We start from the raw sequence: 16,258 nt of genomic DNA, 5'->3' as shown, positions 1-16,258 counted from the left end.
CGTGGTCCTGCGTCCCTCCCTGGCCCTGATCATGCACCTCTCGCAATTCAGGTTGAGTGATCCTCCCCCCAACCAAGTGCACGAATTTCGTGTACTGGGCCTCTAGTAGTAGAATAATTTCTCCTTACCTTCCACCATCTAATCTCCCACCAGTGACTAGGATCCAGCAAGCAGGAAAGTGTCAGAAATATCGTTTTCAGCTTCCAGCCTTCTGAAAAACAGAAGAGAACATGGACATGAAAAAATGGGACTAAAGTATGAATATTAAATCTGGCAGGGTATATTTTATTAAATTAGTCCTTAGTGATTTATTTGTAAAGATGAAAGAAAAATTAAATATTATCAAATATTTGAGAAAAGCATGTAAAAGGAAAGAAAAGGGCCAAATAAATAATACAAAAATATTTCTAAGGAAAATGTGTTCATTTTTAAAATAGAACAAATGTAAGTAGTGTTTCAAAAAAACCACTGCACTTATAAATCAAGAATATAAGAGTGGGAACAAGAGTTTTTGGAAATTAAAAATATGATTGTTGAGGTTAAAATGTCAACAGAAAGACCAGGAGTGAAAAATGAGAAAATCTTGCAGAAAGTAAAGTATAAAGACAGAGAAATTATTTTTGTAAAAAAAAAAAAAAAAGACAATCTAATAAACTTAAATGAAAATTCTACTCCTAATATTAGACTAAAAAATAATTTGTGAAAGATAGAATAGAGAAAATTGAACAAAAAAAAGTATTAAAGAAATAATACCAGAGAATACCACAAAGTTGAAGTAGAGAAGTCTTATGATTATAAGGAAAATTAATAGGGGGAAAATCACACCTTGGAAAATAAACATAAAATTCAGAACATTATGAATAGCCCAGCTATTGTGGCTCAGTGGTTGAGTGATGACCTATGAACCAGGAGGTCATGGTTCAATAAGTATCATAGGTTCTTAAAAGGGTTACATTAAAAGTTACATTAGGGGGGAACAAAGGTTGCCTACAAAGGAAGTAAAATCAGATTGGCATTATATTTCTTATGAACACACTACATAACAGGACACGATGAAGGAAAGTCATTTTGAAATTATTTTGTTTATATTATTTTATAGCTAGCCAAATTATCATTGAAGGGTAGAATAAAGACATTTTCAGACATGCAAGGACTTAGAATTTTCATCTCTTATATTCCTCTTTAAAATTAGTTGAGGTTGTGATCTAGCACAAGAAAGAGTAAGCCAAAAGAGGTGAAATATGGAAGCCAGAAAGAGTATAACCAACCAAAAAGGGCAATTAATTGAAGTCCAAAGATAATAGTTATGCTTCAACTTTATAGAGCTATAACTTTACAATACTCATGGAGAACTCAGGAGGGATATATCTTTAAAAAAGGAATGAGGAGGAAGGTATTTGAAAGATTTTAAGAATGTGACTTTAAAAACAATTCAATTTTTAAAATATTTTTATAAATGCTTCAGTATGAACACAAAATTCACAATATAAATGTAACTGGTGAAACAAAACATTTTTTAAAAGATACTCATTTTCACTTGTAATATTAAATTATTAATGGATTTTCACTGTTTTTTATAAAAATTAAATATTGATTATATTTGTTCCAATAAGAATGCAATTAAGTGAGCTCTCATGTATTGGTGTCTTCCTAAAATGCAATTGACAATAATAATAATAAATCTTTTTAATGCACATATATTTTTATCCCAATAGCCACTTCTGGAAATCTAGGATAAGGAAATACTTGCATTTGCATGTAATACAGGAATATTCATGGTTTGTAATAGTAAAAATAAAAATATTTTTATTAATGTCAATAAACAGGAAATTGAATAGGTAGATTATAGCACATACACACTAAGGAATACTATGCAGCCTCTTAATATATATATAATACACTGAGTGGCCAAATTATTATGATCTCTGAACGCATAATAATCTGGCCACTCAGTGTGTGTGTGTGTGTGTGTGTGTGTGTGTGTGTGTGTGTGTGTGTGTGTGTATATATATGAAGCCCGGTGCATTTGCATATTAGCCTTTTATTATATAGGATATACACTGAGTGGCCAGATTATTATGATCTCTGAATGCATAATAACACACACATACACACACACTAGAGGCCCAGTGCATGAAAATTCATGCACTCGGGGATGGGGGGGGGGTGCGGGGGGGGGGGAGTCCCTCAGCCCACCTGTGCCCTCTGCAGGAGGCAACCGGTGGGGCAATCGGAGGATGGCACCAGCTGGTGAGTGGCAAGTCCCGTCCCCCAATCACCCCTCCACCGCCGCTGGTTGCCACCGCCTTCCCCTCCCTCTGCCCACTGGTACCCGCCTTGGCTGGCCTGGCACTGCCCACCCGCCAGCCCCGCCCCCTGCTGACCAGTCGTTTCACCGTTAGGTTGATTTGCATATTAGGCTTTTAGTATATAGGATACAAACGAAGAGAAATGGGCTCTAGGGTGGAGAGTAGGATTGGAAATAAGGGGAGAGTCATGAGAAGTTTAATACATTGCTCTAATACTTCGATTAATTAAATCTTTTATAAGACAATATATTATGTTAAATTTTAAAATGAATAAGCTCCCTAAAATAAAGTCCATGCATTCTTCAGCTACACACGAAGGAAGAGGGCCTAAGACAAAGGGGGTGCCTGTCTGCTCCATGCCGCGCTTGTCAGCCTAGTCTAACCCTAACTGCTGAGCACCAACCGCAGCTGAAGAAGGACATGCACAAATTGGATCAAATCCAGAGGATGATAATCAGGATGATGAAAGAGCTGGAATGTCATAATAGCTGAGGATCAACATTTAAATCATGAGAATATTTAGCCAGGAAAAAAGAACATGATTTAAAAGGACATGATTTTAAAAAAGAGAGAGAGACATGATAACTCGCTTGATATATGGAACGTATTCTGTGTGGAATTGGATCAATGGGTGGAAATTATAAAAAGAAAATCTAAGTTCACTAGGAAAAAACTTTATTCTAAAAATATACAATGATTTAAAAGCATGATACATTCTATTATCTAACAAATCTGTACAGTTTTTAAAATTAAAATAATACCTAGGTGATGAGAAAGCATGGAAACAATCGCTCTCATTTATGGCTAATTGTCCTAAAGACTATTCCCAATTTTTCTTTTTAATGTATACACATACATTAATGTATATACACAATAATATAACTATTCATCAGCAAATATGTATTGGGCATCTACTATGTACTAAGCATTGTGCTAGGCACTGAAATAGCCAAGGGGGGACTTCTGCTCTTGCTTCTCCATCACCCTCCCCTGGAAATCTGCATCTGCCAGTCAATAGAGGCTCCTTAGGTGGCAAACACCTGTCCCATGTTCAGCAAAGCACAGTGTGTGCTGTGCCCTTGCTTTTTTAGGTATTGGTGAAGAACATGGGATCTGAGATCAGACAGACCTGGGTTGTATCCCTAAACCTCTCTTAGCCCCAACTCCTTATCAGGAACACATGAGTAATATCCTGACCTCTGGGGCTGGTTCCGTGGATTACACAAGACAACCCCTGTGAAGCACACTGCCGGGCCCTGCAGCCCCTAACAGTGTTAACCATTAAATTGTTATTAATAGTAAAGGCTCACACGTGGAGTCTTATTGATGAGGACAATGACAGCTGCCTAGTGTGCTTGCTCACCCGTTCTCAGTGGGTCATTGTCTCTTCAGGATGCTGAGGCAAGGGCCATGGAACACCCAGGCTGCCCCACACACCACTTGGCCCATCTCTGTAATTTCCTGTGATTGGCCAGCAGTTTGCATCTCTCCCATGTCACAGGTAACTCTCAGAGACTCCAGGGGCTCTGTGATGCAGGCAGCATTGTCTCCCCATGCATGGCTCACAGGCCCAGAAAAACAGAGAAATTTGCCCACGTTTACATGATGATTCAGAAAAAGCCATGAGTGGAACAACCCCTCCTTGGCTGCCTTCATCTCACATCCCCTGCTAGTGTGTCATGAATATAATACCCTTTACCAGGGACTCGAGAAGGAATAGGGCAGCTGCCTGTTCCAGGGCTGATGGGACCTTCTCAGTGTAAACAGGACCTTCTTGTGGGTCTTCTCAACAACCCGGGCATCATCTCACAGAGCCAGGCATCGCCACAGGCCAAGTCCATTGGCAGCCTGGCTCTGCCAAGAAACATGCAGCTCAACTACACTTGACTCTCAAAATAAATACTTTAAGTCAGAACAGATGCCGTCAGCTTGGCCCAGAGTCATTGGTGGCACCAACAGCTTGAAGAAAGCTCTTGGAGCAGAGGGAAGATGCAGGAGGCCACTTGGAAGGTGCCAGGCCTGGCTTTCAGGACCTCCAGAGCACTCTCCCTACGTAGAGGCAAGGAAGACACACTTCAGAAGAGAAGAGGTTGTGCTGCAGCAAGAACCCAGCCAAGAGCAGAAGAGCCGGTTCTTGTCCCAGCTCTGCAGCTCCGAGCAGATCCCTCTGGCTCTGGGACTCCGCTTTCTGTAGATGAAGGTTGTAGTGAAGGTTCAAAGAGTCTAGCAAACTGTAAAAGGCTGTCTAGATGGGTGAAGGATTACAGTAGCCTGAGACCACCCTGGATTGCCCTCTGTTGCTATCATCAGGCATAGGAGAGAACTAAAAGGGGACTTATCTTGAGGACTGGGACAAGAGAAGGCCATGGACAGAATCAGGACCTCCTCTCTCCCTCATTTCCAAACAGAAGGCTCCTGAACACAAGGTTCAAATTCTCTCTCTCTGCCTTCTCTTTTCCCTTTCCTTTTTTTCCTTCCCTCCATCCCTCTCTTCTTACTTCCTTCTTTCCTTCTTTCTGATCTATGCCTCCAGCCACTGACAATTCCTCTTCATTCCTAAAATGGACTCTCTCTCTCTCTCTCTCTCTCTTTCTCTCTCTCTCTCTCTCTCTCTCAACCCCCCCCCCGCCCCCCAGGACCTTTGCACCTGCTTTGCCCTCTCTCTGGAACATTCTTGCAATGCCTCCTTGTCTTTTGGGTCTCAACTTTGATATCACTTCCTATAGGCTGGTTGAGGGGCCCTATGCTGGGTTCTCCTAGGGCTCAATGTCCATGATTGTCTGTTTCTCCTCAGGCTATGAGCTCTCAGGGCAGGGACTTCTATCCATCAGCCTCCCTTAAAGCAGGGGCTCAAAAAATGTGTACTGAGTGAATGAATAAGAAAATGTTTCGCAAAGACACACAGCAGAAGGATGGGGCCTGGATCCTCTTTCTACGAGTCCAGTGTTCATTCATTCACTCATTCCTTCCTTCAATTATTTACTCACATAACAGATATTTGTTGAGCACCTTCAACAAGCCAGGGACTCTGCCAAGTGCTGGGCTCAGAGCAAAAGGGCAAGTCCTCTGTTCTCAGGGAGTGTGCATTCTTGAAGGAAAGGACGGGACATAACAGATAGTGAGAAAAATAATCTGAGAATGATGAGTGCTACATGGAAAATTAAAATGAGCTAATGCGATCGAGCTTGACCTGGTGGATACTCTAGATTGGATAGATGAAGAAGGCCACTCTAGAGATGGGACTGACAGCAAATGACGGGGGAGGGAGGGAAGAGCCAGCCTTGCGAGTGTGAAGAGTATTCCAGGAGAGGGACAGCTGGTGCACGGGACTTGAATGGGAGGTTATGACTGAAGGAAGGTCAATGTGATGGAATGCAATGGGCGGCAAACAGGAGCATGTTTGAGATAAGGCGGGTGAAGTAGGAAGGGGCTAGTTTATGTAGGGCCTTGCGGCCCATGATAAGGTTCTATTTTAGTCAAGTGGAATGGGGCCCATTGGAGAGTGTTAAGCTGGGAGTGATGTGATACAACTCATGTTTTTAGAAGATTAGCCTGACCATGGTGTAGAGATCGGTGGAGGGGTGGGAACAAGAGTAGAAATGGAGATTAGAGGCTATTGTGCTAACCCAAGCAAGGAGTAATGTCAGCCTGCGCCAAGAGGTCATAGTGATGATGGAGAGAAGTGGACGGACCCATGTTGGAAGGCAGAGTTGTTTGGACTTGCTCATGTTCGAAAAGTAGAATTGATAAAGTGCTCAGGGACTGGATATGGGGGTGGGAAGAAGGGAAAGAGGCTCAAGGAACTGTGTGGATGGGGGTGCTCTTTGCTGTGAGGGGAAGAGGAGACTGGAGGAGAAGGCTTAGGACAATGATCGAATCTATTAAAGCCTGTTAACATTTAGATGAGTATTCAATATCTAAAGGAAATACACAAGTCTGTATTTATATAGCAGTTGAATACACAAGACTGAAGTTCTGGGGAGAGATCAGGGGTGGGCATGCATATTTGGGGACCATCTGCTTTGGTGACTTGTGATGCTATGGGTATTAGAAGGAATTACCTGGAGAGAACACCTGTGGGGAGAAGAGAGCTGAGGACAGAACTCTGGGCACTCCAGCACTAGGAGGTCTGCAAAAGAGAAGGAGCCAGCCAACAAAGAGACCAAAAGGGACAGCCGAGAGGTAGGAGGAAAACCAAGGCAGTGTGGGTCCCAGGAGCCAAAGGAAGTTCAAGTTGCTTCCTGGCCACACCCCCCAAAACTTCCTAGATCCGCTGCACATCCTCCTGAACCATGCACATACCAGCCTGCCCCTGGGATCAGCTGTTCTCAGTAGTGCCACACCTACCCCGCTGACCAATCCCACAGCGCAGTCCTTCCCTGCCTCCGTCAGCATCCTGGCACTAACTGGTTGTGTGGCTCTTGCCAGGTCCTTGCCCCTTCTTGGATCCTGGTTCCTCCTCGGACAAATGCGGAGGCTGGAGGTGGCCATCTTTTGCCGACAGTCCTCCTTGTGCCAACATGACTCAGGGTCTGCCTGTCCCTCCCCACGCCGAGGGCCCTCCAAGTCTGGGCTTTGCTTCGGTGCAGCTCAGAGCTCGAGCTCTCCTCTTTCTTCCCCTGGAGACCGTAGAGTCCCAGTGACGGATGAGGGCCTGCTCAGAGCAAAACTCATAGGCGAGGCAATCCGATGGCCACACACACACAGAACACTTGGAGAGAAACCCAGAGGAGTGTCAGGGAAATGCAAGGGCCTTGGACCCAAAGCAGCGTGGGTTGTTCATGGCATGTCCTGTCCAAGAGTGACCAGTCACAGGCGTGCTCTGCTCCCCAAAGAAGGGCACCCCAGGGTTACATTCACATTTGCCCCGAGGGTGTGACTTTTTTTTAATTTGTGCAAAAGTGTCCTATAAGCAGTGCCATGTGATCCCACTTTAGACACAGCTTCTCCGAGCTCACTGCCTGGTTTCCATGGGCCTGTCACCCATTACCTTTAAACCTGCCATCTGCGTTCTGTAGGCACATTGACGACTGCCTGGGCTGGCCGCCTGATGTTTTGGGTCCGCCCTCTATTTCTTCAAGTTCTCTGTCTGGATGATTTAGGCCTGGATGTCATATCTCTAGGCCCGCCGCCAGGCTGCCCAGCACCCTGGGAACTTGGGCTGCTGCTGAATTAGGGCTGCGTGGCACAGTCATACCGCCCTGTGGGCTGCAGTCCTGCAGGGAATGAATGCCCCCACCTCTGGCCCCAGTGGTGACCACCGTGATTAGTCCAAGGGCTCAGCCACGCTTTGAAAGGGGTGTTTGTATGGTGTGTTTCCCCCCACGTTACCTCCAAGGCCAAATCCCCCCGAGATGGATCTGTGTACCCATTTTGCTTTTTTTTTTTTGGCAATCCATGTTTAATAGGGAGCCGAGTGTGTAGCGCCCTGTGCCTCCGGCCGGGAGCTCAGTGCTGGCAAGGCAGGCAGGCCAGGGAGGCCAGCAGCAGGATGGGAGCAGGCCAAGAAAAACCCCCAGGCCTCAGGCGGTGGCAGGAGGGCTGCCCGGGCAGCTGCCCACGGAGCCTGGCCTCAGAGCTCCCGGGGACTGGCCTGGCCTGGTGCCAGCAGCTGTGGCTCCGTCCCTTTGCCGAGAGCCAGGGACACAAAACAGAGCCCAGTTTTCAAAGTGACACAAAGTGGTCTCTTCACAGAGCCCCGCAGCGATCTGGACCCACACAGGCCCGTGTTCTCGTGCAGCAAAAGGGCCTCGAGAAGCACGAGGTACAACCACCATCACGTGCAAGCATGTTGGGCTGGGAGCGAATGAAACATAATGCAACTCGTGTTTGGCAGCACCCTCCCCCTGGCAGGCCCTGGGCTGAGGGTTTACATAGACCCCGACACCCAGCGTGCACAAGAACACCAGCAGACAGAGGCTCCGCTTACAGGTCAGAAACCAACCTTCGCACTCCTTTCGCAAGGCTAACATTTTACAGACCAAGGATGCAGAGCATCTGGGACACACGCCTACGTTGCTGGTGGGGACGGGGAATGGCGTGGCCACCTTGGAAACAGCGTGGCAGCACCCCACACCGTGACACACACACTAACCATATGGCCCAGCAAGCCCACTCCTAGGGCTCTCTCCAAGCGAGAGGAAACCTGTACGTAGACGTTTATAGTAGCTTTACTCGCAATCACCGAACACTGGGAACAACCCAAACGCCCTTTACCCGAGGAATGGATGCAAAAAAAAAGTTCTTCAGTATCTCAGGAGTTAAAAGGAGCCTACTATTAAACAGCAAAAAGATGAATGAATCTCAAATGCACTATGCTAAGTGAAAGAAAACTGGAATCAAATGATCACATATTGGATGACTCGGTGGAGGCGACATTCTCATGAAGGAAAATCCAGGGGACAGGAAACAGATCAGCAGTTGCCAGGGCGGGTGGGTGGAAGGGATAGAATAGAAAGGGGCAATGGGACATGGGTGAATTTTTGGAGGATTTTGGAAAAATATCTTGATTCTGGTGGTGGTTCCACCACGGGATATGTTTCTCAAAACTTACAGAACTGTACATTAAAAAGGGTGAATAATACTATATGCAGATTAAATCTACTTTTTTTTTTTTTTAATGGGGTAAGAAATCAGAGTTCAAGATCAGGTAACTTGCCCAAAGGCAACCAACTAGGAAGTGGCAGACTTGAGATTTAAATCCACCGTTTTGATCACCATTCTGGAGACCATCTGGTTCAAGCCTCAGTCACCGAGAGACCTGGACTGGATGCCCCAGGAGATTTAGGGAAGGGGAGGTTTTAGGGGAGCTGGCGGTTTTAAAAAATTCACTGAACCGTAATTTTCAAATCCTTTTTCTCTGAACCCCTCTTGCCACAAACGTTTTGAAGTTGTCTGAGAATCCTGCCAGGCCTATTACTCAGGTCACTACCTCTGTTACGCTTGAGAATTGTGCAGAGCCACCCCCGCCGAGTTGGGGGACTTGGTCACCTTCCTTTATGTCACTACTTGCTGTGCCACCTTGGCTATGTCATTTCCTCCTTCCAGAGCCCCGCTTCTTTGTCCACCAGATAAGGATAATGTTACCCTCCTCCAGATGGAGTGGGAAGGTTACAGGAGGATCATAGAACCTACAGTTTCAGATCTTTAGGATGGAATCCAGCTGTTTTCTTTTCTCTCTGGGGATTGAGTCACCCGCCGCTGCTAATAATAATAGTGAACGCTAGCTGAGTCCGTACGATGGGCTGTGTAATTTTCAGACATTTAATCCTGTTGTCAGACCTTGAGGTGGTCCTACCCCATAGAAGAGAAGAGGAAATGGAGGCGCTTAGAAAGGAAGTAATTGACCTGGTTTCCCCAACTAGGCAATAGAGCCAGGACTGAACCCGGGCACTCCCATCTCAGCTTTCCACTGCCATTTGGGAGAGTGGGAATTGGTAGCCACACCTCCTGTCTATTACCCAGTCACACCCTCTGTGGAGCTTTCCCCAAAGGGGATGCAGAAGGCTTTTTCTCCAATGTGGGAGACCCAGCACAGCCACAGAGGCCCGCTGTCCTCCTGTCGGACACCTGACCTCGCCACCATTCCGCCAAGCAAGGGTGCGGGAGGACCGTGCTGAGCGCTGAGGGCCACTGGGCACCGAGAGGGAGACGAGAGGAGGAGGGAGAGAGAAGCCACTCTCGTGGGAGAAGGAGCAAGTGTCTGCTCTCTCTACTCCATCCGGGAGGTTTCATTCCGGCTCATTGCTGCTCATTATCAGAGCTCACTATGTTCAGGCGAAGGGCGAACGTGTTCCTAAATTTAAGTCTCTGTGTGGGACCGCGACAATGCGTGTTTTGTGTGCTTCTCCCTGCAAAACTCCTCCTGTGACACGGGCGACCCAGCCTGGACTCGGGCTTTCATGTGCGTTACCCACTCCGACTGGCCCCTGCTGGCAGATTTTTCTTAAAGTCGAAAATGAGGGGCTCACCTTCTCTTCTTGGCTTTTTCTTCTCCGCTCCCTATAATCTTGATTTGACTCACACAAAATGACTCAGTGGGGGACCCACTCAAGAAGGCTTTGACGGGGAACAATGGACGGGCACCTCGACAGAGGCCGGCCCGCCGCATCGAGAGAGGGAAAATGGATTCAAGTTTAAAGATGTCATGTATGTTAACCGATCAGTATCGGTTTCATGTGTTTTGTCAAAGGGACATCAGTGGAGCTGGGCCTAGGAGAGCAAGGGCTGCAGAGGAGGGAGCCGTGGCCCCCACACACCTTGGCCAGAGGCCTCAGCAGAGATAACAAGCCCAAGAAGCCTTGGGCTTGAAAGGTAATAACAACAATAATGGGGAAGAAAAGGCTGAGAGGGGATTGTGGGGACTGTTGTGTGTGTCAGCTTTGTCCTTCCACAATGGCCCAGGGCCAGGAGCCAAGCGGTCACTGGGGCAGCAGAGCGGCTCCTTCAGAAAGCAGCCGGGCCTCTTTCAGCCCCGATGGCTTTCTTCCAGGAGAATTGCTCCAATGGGCGCCCCTGGATCAAGCAGAAGCCCCGGGGAGTCCAGGGGGAGGCGGGGCAGAGGGAGCTGGGCTGAAAGGAGTGGCTCCCTGCAGCCACCTCTACAGGGCCAGGCCGAGGACGCCGCCAAGCACAGGAACAAGGAGGCCTCAGCTGCATGGAGCCTCGGCCCTGACCTCCGTCGTGCTGGGAGGAGGTCACCCACAATGTCCTGCTCCCCTGTCAGGGCATCAAGAGAACAGATCTGGCCTCTGCAACTTCTCTTCAACGTCCCTGAAGGAAAGTGGAATTCCCCACTTAGATTTATTTTTTTTTTTTGGTTTTTGGCCTCTGAGAACTTTTTCTGCCATGTGAATCTCCTTTTCTGAGAGTTTCTAGAATGTTTTTCAAGTAGTGAACAGGCTCAACATGGAGTATCTTGGAATCCTCCTTCTGAAGCAGTCCAGACTGGACCAGCCCCAGTTGCTTGGAGGAGGAGGTGGGGGCCGAGGGTGCACAGTGGGTTTCTTCAGAGGCCGGCGAGGGAAGGTCGGAGCTGGTTTGGAGACCCTCCATCACGGTCCTGTTGGCCCGTGGGCTCCTCGGAGGCAGTAATATGCTGGGTCCAGCTCTGACTGGCTTGTGAGAGCTGATTGTTCAACTTCCAGTAATGTTCAAGCCTGTCCCACCCCCCCCTCCCCCGCCCCCCGCCACTTAACACAAATTGATTTTCTCAGACTTCTGGAGGCGAGAAGTCCAAGATCAAGATGCCAACAGGGTTGGTTTCTCTGGTTTATCACGCAAAGGGGATAAACATTCAAAGCATATCACTTAATGTTACTGTTACCTATACTCTTGAGGGTACATATGCCTACTGTATCTACATCGTGGAAATATTATATCATGTGACATTCTGAGCATCTCTTCCCAATTCCGTATACAATGATGTCTCCGTGACAGATTGAAACTGTCCATGGTAAGGTATTTATACCATAGAAACTAGCAAATGCTACAAATCTGGGCTTTTCCCCCCGAAATGCTAATTGTTAAGTGTTTATCAGGGTGTTGGTTGGGGGGTGGGCTGGCCCAGCATCTTGGGCACCTGACCAAGTCACTTTCTCTCTGTAACAAGAAGGAGAAGAGATGGGATGACAAGTTGCTTCAAAGACAAACTGTATGAAGTTATGAGTGTTTCAGAGTTCCTTGACCCCCATTTTCATGCATGCGTGCATTCAATCATTCATTCTCTCTAAGAAAATACTGTATAATGAAGAAGAAAAAAGTCATTTCCAACTCCAAAACCTTTATGACCATCTGATCTAACTTCTGCCTTTAATCAGGATAATTCAAGGCCAATAAGTTGAACCTCATGCTGGGCTCAGGAACGGGGGCCAGCAGGGACACATTCATGACTCTGAGGACATCACCTCCCTTTGGGCCAACCTGTACCCTCACATGTCTCCCCCCACCCCCTTTCTGGGCCTCAGCTAAGGCTGAAGCTGTGAGCCCTCCAGCCGGGCAGCTGCATTTGAATTGTGGTCTGGGAGGCTGAGAGGTCTTCAGAGCCACAGTCAACAATTCTCAGGGGGACCTCAGGCCTTGGGAGCACTCCACAAAATCGAGTCTGGGGGCCTTCCAAGAACACGTCATGCAGGCAACGGCCTTCTCTCTCCTAGAAGGCTACACTTGGCCGGGGCCCGTCTCTCCCCTGCCCCAGAGAACACAAGGCATCAGTGGCAACAGCTAACATCCATGGAGCAGAGCCAAGTGGCAAACACTAGCCCAAGCACATCGGAGCCTCCTGGGAGCAGGCAGTGTCTTAGTCCCATTCTGCAACCAAGGCTTCGAGACATTCCTTCACTTGGCCGGCTGGCTCAGCCAGGAAGCCACACAGCTGGGATCCAGACCCGGACAAGCTGACAACCGAGCTCTCCTCCTTAACCACTATGCTCAACTGGCTCCCAAGAAGGTGTCCTTTAATGTGGACACACAAACCCCCTTCCCCTGCCCATCACCCCCAAACAGGGGAGCAGCACCGGGCAGGCCCCACACAACAATAGAGAACGTCACAGTCTTTCTGTGCCCGAGCCTTGCCATCTGCAAGGGCAGTTTCAAAGTCAGCTCTCACTTGCTCTTGATGATTTTCTGAGGCATACATAACGAGGATGGCTTTGCAGGAAGAAAAAGTTAATTCAAATGCCTCTGGGGTTTGGCCTCGGCCACTCAGCCCAGCTGGGTCTGAGGCTCAGGCTCTGGACTCACAGTCCAGTGCTCATTTTGCTGCAGCATCAGCATGCATCACCTCCCCACCCCTGCAGGAGCCTCGTTTCTTAGCTGCAGATGAAACCAATAGATCCCTGGAAACGTGTCAACCGCCGAGACCAGAAGACAAGTTCCAGGTGGAGAGAAATACTTGAGATTCCTGTTAAGGAACAATGTTGGGTTTGACCAGAATAACACCAGAAAAAAAAAAGAAGGAAACAATAATGTCAGCCATTGCATAATCCACGCCACCAGTCGAAGCTGGGGCTGGAAGGAAGTCGGGTGATTTCCAAGGAGGCACCTCTCTCTGTGGAAGGATGAGGGAAGGGCCCCTGACATACATGGAGCATCTGCCAGGCATCTACTTGGGTAAATATTATTTCAGATCCTTGCCCTGGCAACCCCATGGCCTAAGTGTTACTGCCGTCAGTGTTCAGAGGAGGAAACGGAGGCACAGGGGCGGCTTCACCCTCCAGAAGCAGTGCTGAGATGCCCAAGCGCTCCTCTCCGACGGGGAGTGAGCTGAGTGATTCAGTATGGTGTTCAAGGGCAGGGACTCTGATAGCCCAAGATGGAAACAACCCAGGAGTCCATTATCCACACAACGAAACACTACACAGCAATCAACAGGAAGTCACTGCTGATACATACTACCGCATGGATGAGCCTCGGAAATATGACACTTTAAAAAAAGCCCTGGCCTTAAAAAAAAAAAAAAAAATCCCTGGCCGGTGTGGCTCAGTTGGTTGGAGCATTGTCCCATACACCAAAAGGTAGCGGATTCGATCTGGTCAGGTTCCATCTCTGCCAGGCACATGCGGGAGGCAGCTGATCAATGTTTCTCTCTCACATCACTGTTTATCTCTCTCTCTCCCTTCCTCTCTCTAAATTCAATAATTTTTTTTAAAAAAAACTAATATATTAACCTCTAAGGGGGGAGAAAATTGGTTCTTCTAGGGCAAAAAAAAAAAAATTTTTTTTTTTTAATATTACCATGGTTTGTGGTCCTCCCAAGCTCAACTGTACCGGACAAAACCATATTCCTTCGTATTTAATTTCTGTCTTTAGGGAGAATGTTAATTAAATTTAGTTTTGCCCCTTGGGAAAGATGTGGATGATCATGAAAGAAAGGTTGAGAAGCACCGTGCTAAGTGAAAGAAACCAGACACAAAAGGCCAGACACATATAATGTGTGAGTCCAGATAGAGGAAATGTGAGGAAGAGGCAAACCTACAGAGAGAGAAAGGAGGCCCGTGGCTGCCGGGGGCTGGGCGTGGGAACTGGAGTGAGTGCGCACCAGAAAAAGGGATCTTTCCCGGGTGATGAAAATGTTCTAAAATTGAATTGTGGTGGCGGTTGCACAACTCTGTAAATTTCCTCAAAGTCACTGAACGGTGCACTTACAATGAGTGAATTTGCCGGTGTTTAAATTATACTTCTATAAAGCTATCGTTTTTAAAAAATAGGAAGAACACAGGCTTGGGGATCAGAGAGGCCTGGCTCCAGTCCTGGTCCCCCCCCCCCCCCCCGCCCCAGTCCAATAGCCCAGGCAGGTGGCCTGGGCCTCAGTGTGCTCCTTGGTAAATTGGGGGTGTAGGAGAGCTGCGGGAGGCTGGGTGGGCCCCCGTGAGACTGCTTAGAGCCCTCAGCACTGAGACAGGAGGTCTGAGGGCTCTAAGCATGGGACAAGGACTTAGAACTCCTTTTCAACTTTCAGATGAAATAGCACCTCCCCAGAGGCCTTTCCTGACCCCTGGAGGCTGTTACCCAGCATGCCACCCTGTTTATTTCCTTGTAGCCCTCACTGAACTCTCAAGTGGCCCTTTTGTTTATTTGGCCATTGTCTGCCTCCCCACCCTCCACTGGAATGTTAGCTCCAGGGGGCAGGGACCTCACCTCCACCTTCTCCGTGAGAAGGACACCCTGCGCCCTCACAAAGCAGGGACAAGGGCATGTTAGCTGGAGTGATTACTATTACTGGTTGAACACCAAACGCATGCGGGCATATGAGCTCTGTTTGTGCATCTGAAAGTCACGCATTTCTGGAGACTTCTTCAGAAAGAATTCTGTATCAGGTGTGTGACAGGGTGAACAATTCTGGGAAAATTTTTGCTTTAATTATATGGACTCGTTGGCCTTGCATACCTGCCCTGCTGTAGTGATCTCTATCCTGGGGGCCGCGGGGGCTCAGGGAGCTCCTGAAAACACATGCAGGGTGTTGTTTGCATTCAGGCACATACGTTTTCTATGGGGGTGATGGTTCTTAGCACTTAGCAGAATCTCTGGGGGGATCATGACCGAAATGAGGCCATGATTCTCTGGTGATCCAGGTGCAATGAAAACTAAGCATGGGAAGTAACTCTCTCTCTCTCTCTCTCTCTCTCTCTCTCTCACACACACACACACACACACACACACACACACACACACACCATCAGAAGGCCTAGCCTCATGGAGAACTTGGGGAAGGCACTGATGGGAAATATTCATGGAACTGAACACAGAGCAGCCGCAGCTGAGATAGAAGTCCAAGGGAGATGGGAAGGAAGCAGGACTGGAGACGGGGAGGCTCACTCCACATCTGTTCCTGGACTATTAAATTGTGAAATAGGATCCTGGGCTGGGCACCCGCAAAGAAAGCCGCAGAGAGAGAAAATGAGATAAAACCTCCGTCTGCTTCCTGCCCCTCAGCCAGAGACACCATCTACCTGGAGCCTATGCCGACCATGGGAGGCACAGTGGGAGTGGGGGGCTGACAAGCCTGGGGCGGGACCTGACAGCAGCGCTTTGTGAGGAGGCCAGGGGCGGGGGGGGGGGGGCGGTATACGCTGAGGCTGTGTGATCAACAGGCTTCTGCAGTGATTTTTCAAGGGTGTGTGTGTGTGTGTGTGTATGTATGTGTGTGTGTGTGTGCGCGCGTGCGCTCCAGGGAAAGAGAGAGGACACAAAAATCAGCTGTCTACAATAAACAGAACCACTTTACCATCCACTCTTAAACCAGAGTCAGACAGCCCGGGACCCAGGAAACCAGAGCCCATTCTCTGCACATCACGGCCCTCAAAGAACAGAAACAAGGAGGGCGAGGCCAGGGGAGCGGACTAATTACACCTACCAAGCAACAAATCACTTGGAAAACATAAATACGGTTTCAAGGACACTCCGCCGCTAACGAAGCTAAAGTGTTTTTCTTTCAAACCCCAGCAAGAAAA

Source organism: Cnephaeus nilssonii (genome assembly GCF_951640355.1).
Source record: "Cnephaeus nilssonii genome assembly, chromosome: 16".
Taxonomy (NCBI): Eukaryota; Metazoa; Chordata; class Mammalia; order Chiroptera; family Vespertilionidae; genus Cnephaeus; species Cnephaeus nilssonii.
This window is presented reverse-complemented; position numbering follows the sequence as displayed.